Source organism: Balaenoptera physalus, assembly GCF_965194825.1.
Source record: "Balaenoptera physalus genome assembly, chromosome: 13".
Classification (NCBI taxonomy): domain Eukaryota; kingdom Metazoa; phylum Chordata; class Mammalia; order Artiodactyla; family Balaenopteridae; genus Balaenoptera; species Balaenoptera physalus.
This window is the reverse complement of record NC_138892.1, coordinates 92,114,572-92,133,770: the sequence shown is the minus strand read 5'-3', so window position 1 is coordinate 92,133,770 and position 19,199 is coordinate 92,114,572. Positions and strand designations below refer to the sequence as shown.

General features: G+C 35.5%; 1 long non-coding RNA gene across 1 annotated transcript in view; it reads left to right on the top strand.

Moving 5' to 3' along the window:
- The first annotated feature begins 296 nt into the window (after positions 1 to 296).
- Positions 297 to 19,199, top strand: part of LOC309641249 — a 314,747-nt gene continuing 295,844 nt past the window's right edge. Inside the window, exon 1 of the long non-coding RNA XR_014252579.1 lies at positions 297 to 6,174. This is a non-coding gene — a long non-coding RNA (uncharacterized lncRNA). The remainder of the gene's footprint in view (positions 6,175 to 19,199) is intronic.

Below are 19,199 nucleotides of genomic sequence, written 5' to 3'. Positions count from 1 at the left end.
GAGAGGGGATTCAGAGCATCACCTAAATGAGATCCAGAGACGGGCGCGAGCCGTGGCTGTCAGCGCAGACCCCAGGGACGGGCATGAGATGCTAAGGCCGCTGCTGCAACCACCAAGAAGCCTGTGTGCAAGCACAGGTCACTCTCCACACCGCCCCTCCCGGGAGCCTGTGCAGCCCGCCACGGCCAGGGTCCCGTGATCCAGGGACAGCTTCCCCGGGAGAACGCACGGCGCGCCTCAGGCTGTTGCAACGTCACGCCGGCCTCTGCCGCCACAGGTTCGCCCTGTATTCCGTACCCCTCCCTCCCCCCGGCCTGAGTGAGCCAGAGCCCCCTAATCAGCTGCTATTTTAACCCCGTCCTGTCTGGTCAGGGAACAGATGTCCTCTGGCAACCTACATGGAGAGGTGGGGCCAAATCCAAAGCTGAACCCCAGGAGCTGTGTGAACAAAGACGAGAAAGGGAAATCTCTCCCAGCAGCCTCAGGAGCAGGGGATTAAATCTCCACAATCAACTTTATGTACCTGCATCTCTGGAATACCTGAATAGACAACGAATCAACCCAAAATTGAGGTGGTGGATTTTGGGAACAACTGTAGACTTGGGGTTTGCTTTCTGCATCTAATTTGTTTCTGGTCTTATGTTTATCTTAGTTTTGTATTTAGAGTTTATTATCATTGGTAGATTTGTTTATTGATTTGGTTGCTCTCTTCCTTTTTTTTAAATATATAGATATATGTATGTATTTTTCCTTTATCTCTTTTTGTGTGTATGTGTATGCTTCTTTGTGTCATTTTGTCTGTATAGCTTTGCTTTTACCATTTTTCCTAGGGTTTTGTCCGTTTTATTGTTTTGTTTTTTTTTTTTTAGTATAGTTTTTAGTGCTTGTTACCATTGGTGGATTTGTTTTTTGCTTTGGTTGCTCTGTTCTTTCTTTCTTTTCTTTTTTTTTTATTTTTAATTTTTGATTTTAATTTTTTCTTTCTTTCTTTCTGTCTTTTTATCTTCCTTTTCTTCTGAGCTGTGTGGCTGACAGGGTCTTGGTGCTCCGGCTGGTGTCAGGCCTGTGCCACTGAGGTGGGAGAGCCGAGATCAGGACATTGGTCCACCAGAGACCTCCCGGCTCCGCATAATATCAAACAGCATAAGCTCTCCCAGGCATCTCCATCTCAACACTAAGACTCAGCTCCACTCAAAGACCAGCAAGCTACAGTGCTGGACACCCTATGCCAAACAACTAGTAAGACAGGAACACAACCCCACCCATTAGCAGAGAGGCTGCCCAAAATCATAATAAGGTCACAGACACCCCAAAACACCTGATCAGACGTGGTCCTGCCCACGAGAAAGACAAAATCCAGCCTAAACCACCAGAACACAGGCACTAGTCCCCTCCACCAAAAGGCCTACACAACCCACTGAAGCAACCTTAGCCACTGGGGACAGACACCAAAAACAACGGGAACTACGAACGTGTAGCCTGCAAAAAGGAGACCCCAAACACAGTAAGTTAAGCAAAATGAGAAGACAGAGAAACACACAGCAGGTGAAGGAGCAAGGTAAAAACCCACCAGACCAAACAAATGAAGAGGAAGTAGGCAGTATACCTGAAAAAGAATTGAGAGTAATGATAGTAAAGATGATCCAAAATCTTGGAAATAGAATGGAGAAAATACAAGAAACATTTAACAAGGACCTAGAAGAACTAAAGAGCAAACCAACAATGATGAACAACATCATAAATGAAATTAAAAATTCTCTAGAAGGAATCAATAGCAGAATAAGTAAGGCAGAAAAACGGATAAGTGATCTGGAACATAAAATAGTGGAAATAACTATTGCAGAGCAGAATAAAGAAAAAAGAATGGAAAGAATTGAGGACAGTCTCAGGGACCTCTGGGACAACATTAAATGCACCAACATTTGAATTATAGGGGTCCCAGGAGAAGAAGAGAAAAAGAAAGGGACTGATAAAATATTTGAAAGGTTTATAGTTGAAAACTTCCTTAATATGGGAAAGGAAATAATCAAGTCCAGAAAGCGCAGAGAGTTCCATAGAGGTTAAATCCAAGGAGAAACACGCCAAGACACATATTAATCAAACTATCAAAAATTAACTACAAAGAAAAAATATTATAAGCAGCAAGGGAAAAACAACAAATTACATATAAGGGACTCCCCATAAGGTTAACAGCTGATGTCTCAGCAGAAACTCTGCAAGCCAGAAGGGAGTGGCAGGTCATATATAAAGTGATGAAAGGGAAAAACCTGCAACCAAGGTTACTCTACACAGCAAGGATCTCATTCAGATTCGATGGAGAAATTAAAACCTTTGAAGACAAGCAAAAGTTGAGAGAATTCACACCACCAAACCAGATTTACAACAAATGCTAAAGGAACTTCTTGAGGCAGGAAACACAAGAGAAGGAAAAGACCTACAACAACAAACCCAAAACAATTAAGAAAATGGTAATAGGAACATACATATTGATAACTACCTTAAATGTAAATGGATTAAATGCTCCAACCAAAAGACACAGATTGGCTGAATGGATACAAAAACAAGACCTGTATATATGCTGTCTACAAGAGACCCACTTTAGACCTAGGGAGACATGCAGACTGAAAATGAGGGGGTGGAAAAAGATATTCCATGCAAATGGAAATCAAAAGAAAGGTGGAGTAGCAATTCTCATATCAGAAAAAATAGACTTTAAAATAAAGACTATTACAAGAGACAAGGACACTACATAATGATCAAGGGATCATTCCAAGAGGAAGATATAACAATTGTAAATATTTATGCACCCAACATAGGAGCACCTCAATACATAAGGGAAATGCTAACAGCCATAAAAGGGAAAGTGACAGTAACACAGTCATAGTAGGGAACTCTAATACCCCACTTTCACCAATGGACAGATCATCCAAAATGAAAGTAAGAAAACACAAGCTTTAAATGATACATTAAACAAGATGGACTTAATTGATATTTATAGGACATTCCATCCAAAAATAACAGAATACACTTTCTTCTCAAGTGCTCGTGGAACGTTTTCCAGGATAGATAATATCTTGGGTTCAAAATCAAGCCTTGATAGATTTAAGAAAACTGAAATTGTATCAAGTATCTTTTCCAACCACAATGCTATGAGACTAGATATCGATTACAGGAAAAAATCTGTAAAAAATACAAACACATGGAGGCTAAACAATACACGACTAAATAACCAAGACACCACTGAAGAAATCAAACAGGAAATCAAAAATTACCTAGAAACAAATGACAGTGAAAACACGATGACCCAAAACCTATGGGATGCAGCAAAAGCAGTTCTAAGAGGGAAGTTTATAGCAATACAATCCTACCTCAGAAAACAAGAAACATCTCAAACAACCTAACCTTACACCTAAAGCAATTAGAGAAAGAAGAACAAAAAAACCCCCAAAGTTAGCAGAAGGAAAGAAATCATAAAGATCAGATCAGAAATAAATGAAAAACAAATGAAGGAAACGATAGCAAAGATCAATAACACTAAAAGTTGGTTCTTTGAGAAGATAAACAAAATTGATAAACCATTAGCCAGACTCATCAAGAAGAAAAGGGAGAACACTCAAATCAGTAGAATTAGAAATGAAAAAGGAGAAGTAACAACAGACACTGCAGAAATACAAGGGATCATGAGAGACTACTACAAGCAAGTATATGTCAATAAAATGGACAACCTGGAAGAAATGGACAAATTCTTAGAAAAGCACAACCTTCTAAGACTAAACCAGGAAGAAATAGAAAATATAAACAGACCCATCACAAGCACTGAAATTGAAACTGTGATTAAAAACCTTCCAACAAACAAAAGCCCAGGACCAGATGGCTTCACAGGCGAATTCTAGCAAACATTTAGAGAAGAGCTAACACCTATCCTTCTCAAACTCTTCCAAAATATAGCAGAGGGAGGAACTCTCCCAAACTCATTCTACAAGGCCACCATCACCCTGATACCAAAACTAGACAAAGACGTCACAAGGAAAGAAGACTACAGGCCAGTATCACTGATGAACATAGATGCAAAATCCTCAACAAAATACTAGCAAGCAGAATCCAACAGCACATTAAAAGGATCATACATCATGATCAAGTGGGGTTTATCCCAGGAATTCTTCAATATACACAAATCAGTCAATGTGATACAACTATTAACAAGTTGAAGGAGAAAAACCATAGGATCATCTCAGTAGATGCAGAAAAGGCTTTTGACAAAATTCAACACCCATTTCTGATAAAAACCCTCCAGAAAGTAGACATAGGGGGAACTTAATAAAGGCCATATATGACAAACCCACAGCCAGCATTGGTCTCAATGGTGAAAAACTGAAACCATTTCCACTAAGATCAGGAACAAGACAAGGTTGCCCACTCTGACCACTATTATTCAACATAGTTTTGGAAGTTTTAGTCACAGCAATCAGAGAAGAAAAAGAAAGGGAGTCCAAATTGGAAAAGAAGAAGTAAAGCTGTCAATGTTTGCAGATGTCATGATACTATGCGTAGAGAATCCTGAAGATGCTACCAGAAAACTACTAGAGCTAATCAATGAATTTGATAAAGTAGCAGGATGCAAAATTAATGCACAGAAATCTCTTGCATTCCTGTACACTTATGATGAACAATCTGATAGAGAAATTAAGGAAACACTGCCATTTACCATTGCAACAAAAAGAATAAAATACCTAGGAATAAACCTACCTAAGGAGACAAAAGACCTGTATGCATAAAAGTATAAGACACTGATGAAAGAAATTAAAGATGATACAGATAGATGGAGAGATATACCATGTTCTTGGATTGGAGGAATCATCATTGTGAAAATGACTATACTACCCAAAGCAATCTACAGATTCAGTGCAATCCCTGTGAAATTACCAATGGCGTTTTTCACAGAACCAGAATAAAAACTTTCACAATTTGTATGGAAACACAAAAGACCCCGAATAGCCAAAGCAATCTTGAGGAAGAAAAACGGAGCTGGAGGCATCAGGCTCCCTGACTTCACACTATACTGCAAAGTTACAGTAATCAAGACAGTACGGTATGGGCACAAAAACAGAAGTATAGATCAGTGGAACAGGTAGAAAACCCAGAGATAAACCCACCCACATATGGTCACCTTATTTTTAATAAAGGAGGCAAGCATACACAGTGGAGAAAAGACAGCCTCTTCAATAAGTGGTGCTGGGAAAACTGGACAGCTATATGTAGAAGAATGAAATTAGAACACTCCCTAACACCATACACAAAAATAAACTCAAAATGGATTAAAGCCCTAAATGTAAGGCCAGACACTATAAAACTCTTAGAGGAAAACATTGGGAGAACACTCTATGACATAAATCACAGCAAGATCCTTTTTGACCCACCTCCTAGAGAAATGGAAATAAAAATAAACAAATGGGACATAATGAAACTTAAAAGCTTTTGCACAGCAAAGGAAACCATAAACAAGATGAAAAGACAACCCCCAGAGTGGGAGAAAATATTTGTAAATGTAACAACTGACAAAGGATTAATCTCCAGAATATACAAGCAGCTCGTGCAGCTCAATGTCCAAAACCAAACAGCGCAATCCACAAATGGGCAGAAGACCTAAATAGACATTTCTCCAAAGAAGATATACAGATTGCCAAAAAACAGATGAAAGGATGCTCAACATCACTAATCATTATAGAAATGCCAATCAAAACTACAATGAGGTATCACCTCACACCAGTCAGAATGGCCATCATCAAAAAATGTACAAACAATAAATGCTGGAGAGGGTGTGGAGAAAAGGGAACCCTCTCGCACTGTTGGTGGGACTGTAAATTGATACAGCCACTATGGAGAACAGTATGGAAGTTCCTTAAAAAGCTAAAAATAGAACTGCCATACGACCCAGCAGTCCCACTACCTGGCAAATACCCTGAGAAAAGCATAATTCAAAAAGAGTCATGTACCACAATGTTCATTGCAGCTCTGTTTACAATAGCCAGGACACGGAAGCATCCTAAGTGTCCACCGACAGATGAATGGATAAAGAAGATGTGGCACATATATACAATGGAATATTAGCCATAAAAAGAAACGAAATTGAGTTATTTGTAGTGAGGTGGATGGACCTAGAGTCTGTCATACAGAGTGAAGTAAGTCAGAAGGGGAAAAACAAATACTGTATGCTGACACATATATATGGAATCTAAAAAAAAAAAAAAAAAAGGTTTTGAAGAACCAGGGGCAAGACAGTAATAAAGACGCAGACGTAGAAAATGGACTTGAGGACACGGGGTGGGGGAAGTGTAAGCTGGGATGAAGTGAGAGAGTGGCATGGACATTTATACACTACCAAATGTAAAATAGATAGCTAGTAGGAAGCAGCCACATAGAACAGGGAGATCAGCTCGGTACTTTGTGACCACCTAGAGGGGTGGAGTAGGGAGGGTGGGAGGGAGACGCAAGAGGTAGGAGATATAGAGATGTATGTATATGTATAGATGATTCACTTTGTTATAAAGCAGAAATTAACACACCATTGTAAAGCAATTATACTCCCATACAGATGTTAAAAAAAAAAAAAAGATGAGTCAGATCTTCCATTGGGATCATAGCAGATTAGAGTGAAAAAATCTAAAAGTTAACAGAGATGTGGTTTATCTTTGATTTGCATTGTTAACTCTTAAATATCTAATAGAATCAATTGAATTCTATTCTTGGGACCCCAGGCATAATTTTTAGATATTTATTTATTTTTATTTAATTTGTTTATTTATTTTTGGCTGTGTTGGGTCTTTGTTTCTGTGCGAGGGCTTTCTCCAGTTGCGGCAAGCGGGGGCCACTCCTCATCGCGGTGCGCAGGCCTCTCACTATCGCAGCCTCTCCCGTTGCGGAGCACAGGCTCCAGATGCGCAGGCTCAGTAGCTGTGGCTCATGGACCCAGTTGCTCCGCGGCACGTGGGATCCTCCCAGACCAGGGCTCAAACCCGTGTCCCCTGCATTGGCAGGCAGATTCTCAACCACTGCGCCACCAGGGAAGCCCGATATTTATGTTTTTTAAGATGAAACATAAAATAAGATATTATTCACAAGTATAAGTTATTATGACCATTTTTATACCAAACCATAAGTTTTCCCTGTGTACTGAGTGACATTATGTGTCAGTCATTGTTCTGAGTTTTTTTCACACATGAATCTGAAGTCAGAGTTGGAATAAGAAGATTAACGAACAGTGAGAAGGATGGGCTAAAGGAAACCATGTCTCTATTGATAAGCCAGCTTTCTTAAATCTTCACGAAGGGGCTGTTGTCACTGTTATTTTGCAGGAGGAAAAGCTGAGCCCTTAAGTTACTTGTTTAAGGTCAGTTAGTAGATGGTGGTCTGAGATTGGAACTCAGGTCTTTCTTGCAGCAAAGAACAATTTCTTTCCATTATCACATGCTGGCGTTCAGGAGAGAATGAATGATGTTGAATGAATAAAAAAAAATAATCATGAGTATGTAGGCTGGGATTTGAGGTGAGCCTTGATCTACAATATTTGTCCAATGTAATAAATATATGCTGTTTGTTTAAACATACATAAATATGTATGTTCAAGGGCTAAACAGTGTGATTTTTCCCAATTATTTAGATTCAGTGTATAATTTATTTCCTTTATAAGTAAAGACAACCAACCTTAATGCTAATGGTGATATATAAAGGTGACCTGTATTTCAGCAAATATAAATTAGACTTTAGTATATTGGTAACACCGTATTGCTGTAAAATGTTAGAGCTTAGAATGTTTTTGCACACATTTTATTCCAGATTCTCTCATTTCTAGGGGCATAGAGGAATGAAATATTATGGTATTGGGTTATATTTTCAGTTTGTAGTGGCTTTCCCCCTGATTGTAGGCTAAAATATTTCAGTCAGACTTCATTTCTTTTAGGACTTATTTTATGGGGCCTACACTAATGTTCAAGAGTAAATTGAGTTATATTTTATACTCATGGCACATATATATTTCTCTTATCTGTTTTTCTCTTGTAGAAACAATTTGTTGTCTTTTAATTCCATGAGAAATATACATTTATTAACCTCCACTCTCTCCCTATTATGTATATATGCAAACAGGGATTTCATCTTAAGTTACTCCCTTAAATGCTGCTATCAGAAAAGACATTTTAAACTGTCATGATAGGACCTGGCGGATGACAGGTGACTTGGAGCGAGGGTAGAGTGTGGTTCAACCATTGTTAAAAGTCTGTGTCCCTATCATTGCATTCCTGTTTCTAACTTCCATAAGCAGTTAGCAACAGTAGATGAACATATGATCTATTTCTTTGCGTTGGCAAAATCACAATTCAAGAAGACATAGTTTCCTTAGTTACTTTTAAAGAACACTCTTTACGGTGCTTGACATAGTTAGATGAAACAAAATTCTCTCAAACATTTTTTTGAACTAAAATGAAAAGGCTTAAATGTTTAGTTACATAACCCTAATGAAATATTTTCTTCTGTCTGCATAGATACAGGTTATTCTGATGGGATGCAGAGCCAAATGACATGTAAACGTCAAATACATTAAACATTCTGCAAGCCCTTATACATTTAAAAAGTCTGGATTCTCTTCCTAGATAGTTGTGTGTGTGTATATATACACACACACAACTATCTAGGAAGAGAATATACATATATATACTCATACGTGGTATTTTGCTTACGATTTAAGTTGTTTGTGAACCTTCTGATGCTCATTCAGGGATCTAGATCAGACACCCATGGTCCATTTATAATTGATGTAGTTCCTGTGTAATTGCTGGGTAGTATATTTTTAAGTCACTAGATTGACCCATAAGGTTAAACACCTGTTGGATTTTGCCTCAACCCTGATTGGAGTTGGGGGGATACCTGTGTCTTTTCTGTACCTGTAGCAGGGCTCTGTGCTCCCTCTACATTGCTTCATTAGCACGAAACACAGGGCAAATTCTCAAAGTGATTCCCCATGATAATTGTCTTTTTTGGAAAATATCTTATTAATGGCAATACGTCAAAACATGGCATTTCACGTTCTGATTCACGTGCTACACCTAAGAACATGTTTGTGTTTGCTTGGGTTTTCAGGGAGGGTTCCTTTTGCTCCATAAACCTCCCTCTCCCCAACCTTAATCTCTTTCCCCTGCCAGCAAAATTGGGAGTGTTCATCTCTATTTACAGCTTTTCTGTCCCTTTATTACCTTTCTTAGAAAAACCGTTGTTATATCAGTGAATGGAAGAAATGGAATTTGCTGTTGCCGAAAAGTCAATAGGTACAGGGCTGCATTATTTCTCTCTTTCTTTAGAGTGGAAGTGCTTTTTGGTGAATCAACTGTGGCATAAGTTAACTGGGCAACAACAAGAAGAATAACAACAACAAAAGCTTTAGAAATTAATTTAAAAATTATTCACAGTTCCTTTGAAAATTACCTGAATTCGTCATACATTCATAGGCTTATGTTTCATAGGAAATAACATATGAAACAGTAACTGATACATTTGTAAAGATCACAGGAAGATCTCAGACATTTTTATTCCCACAAAGGCCCATACTATTAAAAAAACCTTGAAAATTGGTTTTCTGTATAATACTGACTACCAAAAGGAGAAAAATCACATACAGCCATTGGCTATGAGTTCTCTTTACCTTTGGAAGGCAATGTATTAAAAGTTTGGAAATGTGAAAGAGAACTGATATAATTACAAACTTCAGAGTGTGTTGTGTATGGTGGATTATTGGCAAACAAAGCTTGGAACGAATCCTGGACATACAAATTAATGGTACAGGGAAGCTTTGCAGACATACAACTGAAATTCCTGATGGAGCATTTCAATTTAAACTCTACTGAATTTGGGTACTCCCACAACAACAGCTTCAGTTTTGCTTCAGTTGGAAAGAATTATTAAGGAAATTTCCAATTAAAGTTGAAATGATTATGACAAGCTGGTCTCATAACTATGTGGTGAACTTAGCTTTAATTGGTCTTATTTTAATGCATTTACTGTTTAATTGCTGGTGAGAATGATTTATTCTTTCTTAGAACTGAGATTAATGACAACTGGTGGCTTTACTGGCATTGCTATCAGAGAAATGACCAAAAGTCTCAAAATAGAATTGAGAAGACAGATTCTAGGCACAGAGGAATGTCAGACTAATAAAGCTTCATGAAGATTTGTTTTAAAAGTATTACTACTTCAGTGATTTTGTAATGTGCCCATTAAAACTATTTTTAATTCTTATTTTTAAATGTATGGGGTTGAGCCCATACTATGGCATTGAATATAATTACGTTTTATAGGGTGTAGGACTGACATTTTAAAAATGGATAAAAATCCAGCATCTAGACCTATTAATTTGAAATCATAAGCTTTCTTACAGCCCTGGCTAATAATATTTTTGGTAGAATTTTGGAAACCTATGTGAAAGAATAATATTTTGAGTATTCACTCTTGTTCAATTGCTCTAGGCCTTTTGTAGACTTTTGCAGTCTACCTAATATCTGTACAAATCATGTGTGACATTGTCATTTACATATTTTCCTGTATTGGTAGGTAGAAAAAAACCTAATATCTCTTTTGTATATTCAAGTTATTGTTCTGGTCCATGTCAGGTCAGATTTTTGTCTTAACTAGCTTTGGAAGGTAGGGGTGGTGAAGACCGCCAATCTGTATATATACATATTGGTATGTATAAATTTATTGTTACAGTATAAATAAACATGATGAGAAGTCTCATATTTTCCAGAGAATGAAGTTCAATAATACAGGGGAACACATTTAAGTGGGAAAAATATAATTTATAAAATATAAGAAATTGTATCACAGCTATTTGGTATAACAGAATGAAAACTCAAGATTTCAGTGAGCAAGAACATAGGCTATTACCAAAAAAAAAAATAGTGATCTTGGTTTCTTTTGTTGTTGCTTTGTTTTTATACAGTATGTATATAGAAAAAACTATAAAACAAATATTTGTCATGTGAACAAATAGTTCTGGGGTGACCACTGTGTACCGCTGAGGTGAAGAAATAGAAGCTAGCCAGCTCCCTGGGACTCCCAACCCCTTTATCCCTCTCCAGTCACAGACATATCTCTCTTTGACTTGACATATCCATTCTGTGGTCTTTTGTCATAAATCTAGAAGAAAGGGTATTTTAACACCTTCAGTGCATCTCTTAAGAACTACATTTTAGTTTAGCCATTTTTTTGAAAAACTCTATTTGAATGGAATTGTATACTTCTTTTTGCCTAGCTTCTGTATCTTAATATTATGTTTGCTGTAGTACATTCATTTTCATTAATGTATAATATTTAATTATATGGATATACCACAATTTTTATGTATCCTAGTGTTGGGATACACTTGGTGTATTTCCAGCTATGAACATTTTGTACTTGTTTTCTAGGGCACATAGGTACCAGTTCCTCTAGATGTGAAATTGTTGAGTCAAAGGGAATATAAATCTTCAATTATATAACGTCAGAGAGTTTTCCAGCAGTACATGAGAGTTCCCATTGCCACATCCTTATCAATACTAGTATAATTAAACTTTAAAAATTTCTATTAGTCTGATATATATATAATGGTTGTAGAAATTTGTGTGACCCTGATTACTAATAAAATTGAGAATCATATTGTATGTTAATTTTCCATTTGAACGTTTTTTTTTTTTTTGGTCACTTTGGTAGTTAAAACTTTTGCCCAATTTTCTACTGTATTGTTTTTAAAAATCTATGAGTTTTTATATTCTAGATAACAGTTTCTTTTTGTGTTTATATATTGCAAATATCTTTCTGTATGATTGCAGTTTTCTTTATAGTTCTTTAGATAAGCAGCTGTTCCTAATGGTATGTGGAAGAATTTGTCAATCACTTTCTTCATGGGCAATTTTGTTTGTATTTTATTTAAGAGATCTTTTGACATTCTAAGGTCATATGGATATGTTTATTATTTTCCAAAAATTTATACTTTTACTATTTTCATTTTGGTCTTTTCCAGTTGATTTTAGTAGATTGTATGAATGAGTCTGATTTTATTTTACTCACATGGATATCCATTTTTCCCAGCACCACTTACTTAAAAAGCTGCCATGTCTTTACTGATAGTGCCACTTCTGTCATATGACTGCCCATACCAATGTGGCTTGTTTCCTAGCTGTCACTGGACTAATACCATGCTGTTTTATTTACTTGAGCCTTATAATGAGTCTTGATATCCGTTAGAGCAAGTTTTTCTAACTTGTTCTTCAAAAATGTTTTTGTTATTTCAGACCTCTTGAAATTTTGTGTGTGTGTATTTTACTTATTTATTTTAAATTTTAATTTTATTGGAATATAGTTGATTTACAATATTGTGTTAGTTTCAGGTGTACAGCAGTGATTCAGTTATATATATACATATATCCACTCTTTTTTAGATACTTTTCTCATACAGGTTATCACAGAATATTGAGTAGCGTTCCCTGTGCTATACAGTAGGTCCTTGTTGGTTATCTATCTTATACATAGTAGTGTGTGTATGTTCATCCCAAGCTCCTGATTTATCCCTCCCCCCCATATTTCCCCTTTAGTAACCATAAGTTTGTTGAGAATATCTGTAAGTCTGTTTCTGTTTTGTAAATAAGTTCATTTGCATCATTTTAAAAAACTAGATTCTCCATATGAGTGATATCATATGATATTTATCTTTATCTGTCTGACTTACCTCACTTAGTATGATAATCTTTAGGTCCATTCATGTTGCTGCAGATGGCATTATTTCACTCTCTTTTTAATGACTGAGTACTATTCCATTGTATATATGTACCACATCTTCTTTATCCATTCCTCTGTCAGTGGACATTTAGGTTGCTTCCATGTCTTGGCTATTGTAGATAGTGCTGCAGTGAACATTGGGGTGCATGCATCTTTTCAGGTTATGGTTTTCTCTGGATATATGCCCAGGAATGGGATTGCTGGATCATATGGTAGCTCTGTTTTTAGTTTCTTGAGGAACCTCCATACTGTTCTCCATAGTGGTTGTACCAATTTACATTCCCACCAACAGTGCAGGAGGGTCCCCTTTTCTCCACACCCTCTCCAACATTTATTGTTTGAGGACTTTTAGATGATGGCCATTCTGACTGGTGTGAGATGATACCTCATTGTAGTTCTGATTTGCGTTTCTCTGATAATTAGTGATGTTGAGCATCTTTTCATGTGCTTTTTGGCTATCTGTTTGTCTTCTTTGGAGAAATGTCTATTTAAATCTTCTGCCCATTGTTTGATTGGGTTGTTTGTTTTTTTGACATAGAGCTGTATGAGCTGTTTGTATATTTTGGAAATTAATCCCTTGTTGGTCACTTCATTTGCAAATATTTTCTCCCATTCTGAGGGTTGTCTTTTTGTTTTGTTTATGGTTCCCTTTGCTGTGCAGAAGTTTTTAAGTTTAATTAGGTACCATTTGTTTATTTCTGTTTTTATTTTCATTACTCTAGGAGGTGGATCAAAAAGGTGTTGCTGAGATTAATGTCAAAGAGTGTTCTGCCTATGTTTTCCTCTAAAAACTTTATTGTGTCCAGCCTTACATTAGGTCTTTGATCCATTTTGAGTTTTTTTGTGTGTATGGTGTTAGAGAATGTTCTAATTTCATCATTTTACATGTAGCTGTCCAGTCTTCCCAGCACCAGTTATTGAAGAGGCTGTCTTTTCTCCATTGTATATTCTTGTCTCTTTTGTCATAGATTAATTGATCATAGGTGTGTGGGTTTATTTCTGGGCTTTCTATCCTGTTCCATTTATCTATATTTCTGTTTTTGTGCCAGTACGAAAAATTTTGTATATGTTTTAGAATTATCTTGTCAAACTCTACAAAATGACTGTTGAGATTTTGTGTGCAATTGTATTGAATCTATACAGCAGGGGAGAATTTCTTATCTAAAATATAGAAATTTCAACCTATGAAAATATTTTCTATTTCCATGTGTTTTGTCCTTTTTAATATTTCTCAGTTTCATAAATTTCTTTGTAGAAGTCTTATGTATATTTTCATAAATTTATTCTTAGGTATTTTATATGTTTGATCACTATTGTAAATGTGTCACACTTTAAATTTTATTTCTTCTTGGGAATACATTTTTATATTGATTTTTATGGCCAGGAACCATACCAAATTCTCATTAAAAAATTATCAGTAAGTTCTTTTGGATTTTATACATACACAATTATTTCTTCTGCAAATGTTGATGGTTCTTTTTCTTCCTTTTCAATCCTTGTACTTCTCTTTATTTTTCTTACTTTATTGCACTGACCAGAACCTCAAATGCAAAGTGAAGCACAGTTGTAACACTGGGAAATTTTGTCTTGTTGCTATCTCAGAGAAAATGGTTTCATCATTAATTGTGATAAGTACCAGTGGGTTATGTTTTCTAGATACCTTTAACTCAGGAGTTGGCAGCCTATGGCCCATTGGCCCAATCTGGCCTGCCACCTGATTTTGTAAGTACAGTTTTATTGGAATACAACCATGTCATTCATGTAAGTACTATTGTCTACAGCTACTTTTGCACCACAATGGCAAAGGTGAGTATTGTGGCAGAGACCATATGGCCTGCAAAGCTGAAAATATTTATTGCCTGGCTCTTTAACAAGAAAAAGTTTGCCAACTTCTACACTACCAGATTTAACAGCATTTATTCTCTTATAATCTTTATAAGATTCTCTTTATTCCTTTATTTCTTTTTTGCTAAATATTTTGATACCAAGAATAAATATTGGATATTATTAAATCCTTTTCCTGCATTGAGGTAATATGATAATGTGAATTAAATTGTCTTTTTCATGTCAAACTAAACACATTCTTGGAATAAATCCTCTTTTGTTAAAATATACTATTCTTTTTATATATTTCTGGATTTAGTTTGCCACTACTGTCTTTATTGAGAATTTTGCATTTTTGTTTATAGTTAGGTTGACCTGTAACTCTTCTTTTCCCTTACTCTTGGTATCAAATTATGCTAGCCTCTTAGGATAAGCATGAGTATATTTGGTTAACTGGCCAGTGAAACCATTTTTGCCTGGAGTTTAGTTGTGGGAATACTTTTAATTATTGACTCAGTTTCTTTCATGGCTGTAGGATTATTCGTATTTCCTCTTTCTCCTTGAGTCATAGTTATATTTTTCTGGGAATTTATCCATTTGTCCTAAATTTATGTTTATTGTCATAAGCTGTTCATAATATCTTCCTAATCTCTTTAATGTCTGCAAGATGTTCCTTTTGTCATTTCTAATAAGGGTGTGTCTTCTCTCTTCTTACTTGTTCACTAGTATGTTATCAGTTTTATTTGTCTTTTCAGAGAGTCAACTTTTGTCATTGGTCCTCTCTATTGTGTATATGCTTTCTAGTTCATTAATTTCTCTTTGAATATTTAGTCTTCTACTTTTTTTAGACTTTAATTTGGTGTTCTTTAATTTATGGAAATGAATGTTTAGCTCAAGTTTTTCTGTCTTTTTTTTAAAAAAAAATATGCCTTTAAAGAATAAAATTTCTTTAAAATAAACAGATGTTCTTAATTTTGGTATCTTCTATTTTAATTTTTTTTAATTTATACTCTTTTCTGATTTCTAACATGGTCCTAACCCATGGACATTTTCTGATATTTGAGAAATACTGTTTTATAGATTAATTGTGTTGCGCTTATAACACCTTCATATGATTTTCTTAGAAATTTGTTGATAGTTGGTTTATGACTCAATATATGGTCAATTTGTAAAGAAAGTGTGATGCAGTGTTATATATGTCCATTAGGTTAAGTATATATATCTCCTTGTTCTCTTGTTCTATATCATTAAATTTGTGTCCGCTTGTCCTATCAATTATTGAGAAAAGCATACTAAAATTTTCCAGTATAATTGTGGATGTGTCTACATTTCTTTGTTCGTTAATTTTTGCTCTAATTATTTTGAGGCCATATTATTATAGGAAAACTAGAGAAGAAAAGAAACAGGGTTGTTTAGCAGAACCCACTGGAAAACCTTAAAGCAGGCATTGAGGATTTAAGATGATAATCATAACCCTTTATATTTGCTCAAAATGCTTTCACATATATTCTCTCCTTTTATAATTGTCAGATCTGTGAATTAAGATAGATATTATTAATCAAACCTGATGATATTAGGGCAGTACTATTACCCCAAATCACAGACTACTTAATGTGACTGGGTCAGGTCTAAGAAAATGAATTTTTTTTTTAAGATCTTTATTGGAGTATAATTGCTCCACAATGTTGTGTTAGTTTCTGCTGTATAACAAAGTGAATCAGCCATATGCATACACGTGTCCCCATATCCCCTCCCTCTTGAGTCTCCCTCCCACCCTCCCTATCCCACCCCTCTGGGTGGTCACAAAGCACCAAGCTGAATCATTTCCCAAGCCTGTTCTACCCCACTTTGCTTAGCATGTTCTGATCCAGGCTTCTGGCTTTCTGGCTTTCTTGCTGTGTCCTTAACTCACCACAGGCATGTTACTCTCAGTTCTTTGTACTTAGTGCTCACTTTACTTGGGCAGGTAGACCTCTCTTCATATGTTAGCTCTTTAGAGAGGCCTTCCCTGATCATTCTGATCACTCTCTATTCCTTGAGCCTGTTTTATTCTTCAGAGCACTTAACACTGTCTGACATTATATTATCGGGGTATTTCATTATCACCTCTCTCCCTTATAGTATATAAGTTCCAAGATACCAAGGTCTGTATTAAATTCACAGCTATATTTCCAGTATAATGGCTGACACAGAGTAGATATTGAATAATTTTTGATTCAATGAATGAATGAGTGAACTTACCTTTTCTTAAAATAAGTATGTTGATCAATCAAAAATGGTTTCATCAGGATATAATTATTGAGACTTTCTAGGTGCAAGGAATTCTTTTTGGTGTGATAAAACAAGATTGCTGACTTCAGTTTGTAATCCAGTTAAGGGTATAAGATGTACAAAAGATAGAACCTGAAAGTGATATATTAAAAAAATGGTGATTCAAGAGGCATTATAGGACCATGAACAATTAATAGCCAAATATATTATTTAAACAACAAATGCTGTTAATTCAATTGAAATAAATATCACTGGATTCTTAGTATTACATAAAACAATAGAAATATAAGAGATTATGATCTGGGCACATTATTGGTTGTTCAAGGATTTCTTTTTGTGTTAAAGGAAACAGAAAAAGGGAAAGGAGAAGCTTATAATCATCAGAAGAGAGATTGGTAAGACCTAATTTGTTCCCTCCACCAGACTATGAGTATCTGTAGGGGAAAAAAACAAACAAAACAAAACAAACTATATGTTCCTGGGGATAAGATATGAATATGATAAGAAATATATTGTATTCATATCTTATCCCCAGGCACATAGGAATCTCTTAAATTTCAATTTAAGAATATTAATTTAACTTCTCTTAAATTTCTATTTTCTGTAATACTAAGAATCTAGTGACATTTCCTTCCACTGAATTAACTTTCAGTGCCTGAATTTGAGAAATAGATTCAGGATAAAGGAAGAACAGCTAATGAGAGTTGATAGCAGAATAAAAGGACAGAAATAAATTAGAGTATATCAATACATTTCTATGTATATATTCTTTCTTTCTTTCTTTCTTTCTATCTGTCTATCTGGTGATTGGCAATCGTACACCATGGTGTAGGCATAATACTTTGTAAAGTGTATTGGTAAATTTAAGAGTACGCTGGTAGATTTATGTACCATTATACCCTAAACTATCATTTTGCTTTTTCTGCTCCATCTTTTCTCTGCCTGAGAGACAGAGACCCTGGATTAGGGATCATGCTTAAGAGATCACTCTGGTCCCTGACAAACCAAGAGTGGCATTCTTTTCATTAGAATTTAGTCTTCTTCCCTTGTTTATCCTGGGCATGTCTATCTCCTAGTTTTCTAAACATTTTAAGAGAATTTCTGTACTTGGAATTCAAAGTCAGATCATGTAGAAAAAAAAATCTCCTAATGAAAAAACATATTAGATTTTAAGTGGCATGGTAGGTAGAAAGAGGATTTATTTTGTTTATTATTATTTAGTCTTCATAGTATTTGACTAGAAGACTGATCACAGAAAAATAATTATTATACATTTTACATCTAAAAATAAAATTCTACCCACCAATTTTTCATTCTTAAATAAATCTATAATAATTACATCATCAGTTTCAGCAAACTCTACAACTTGAAATATCTTTGTTGGTTGAACTCTAAATTATATATTGGCATTAAGATAAACTTTTCTTTAAAAACAGTTAGCAACTAAAATAGTGCACTTATTCTGCAAAACTGACGATAAAACACTCTCAGTTTTTATTTTTCATCTGACCTAAAAGCATATCTGGAACTGTGAGGTCTGCTGGTTCTTTAGGGAAGAAACAGATACCGGCTGAATCCCAATAATCTCCTTTCCTGTTGATGTTATTAATCAAGGTAGCTTTCCTGTTAAAGTTCTTCATGGTTTTTATTTACATTTATATGTCAATGCCTTGCAATTTTATATCTTTGTCCCCAACATCTCTCTTGAGATATAAATTATTTTTCCGAATCACTGCTCACTGTACCCAGTTGGATATTCCACAGGTGCTTCAAATATCTGAAATGGAATCTGTCACTTCCCAACAGACCTGCTGATTTCTTACCCATTGTTTTTCTATCTCATTTAAGGCCATAGTCAAACACCCCAAGGCACAGTTGGAAATGTAGGTTTTTTCTTAACTTTTCCTACTCATAAAATGTTACCAAATTTCCTTAAATATTCCTTGAAATACTTTTTCACTTAAGTACTTCTTGAATTCCTTCCAATTATCGTGACTCCCAGCTTTACACCTTACTTCATTACTGCATTGCTCTATTACTTTCAGGCGAGTTACTTAATATCTTCTACATCATTCATAAAGTGGGGATAATAATAGGTCTTACCTTATAGGATTTTTATGAGCATTTAATGAATTAAAATCTGTTAATTGCTTAAAAGAGTGCCTAGAGCAGAGCAAGTACCACAATATGTTAAAATTATTATTGTTACCACCAACACGTGCTGATCAACTGCTGTCTGGATTATTTCATCTGCCTCCTGTGCTTCCTTCTGCAGCTATTCTTGTGAAATTTGATTTTGATGATGC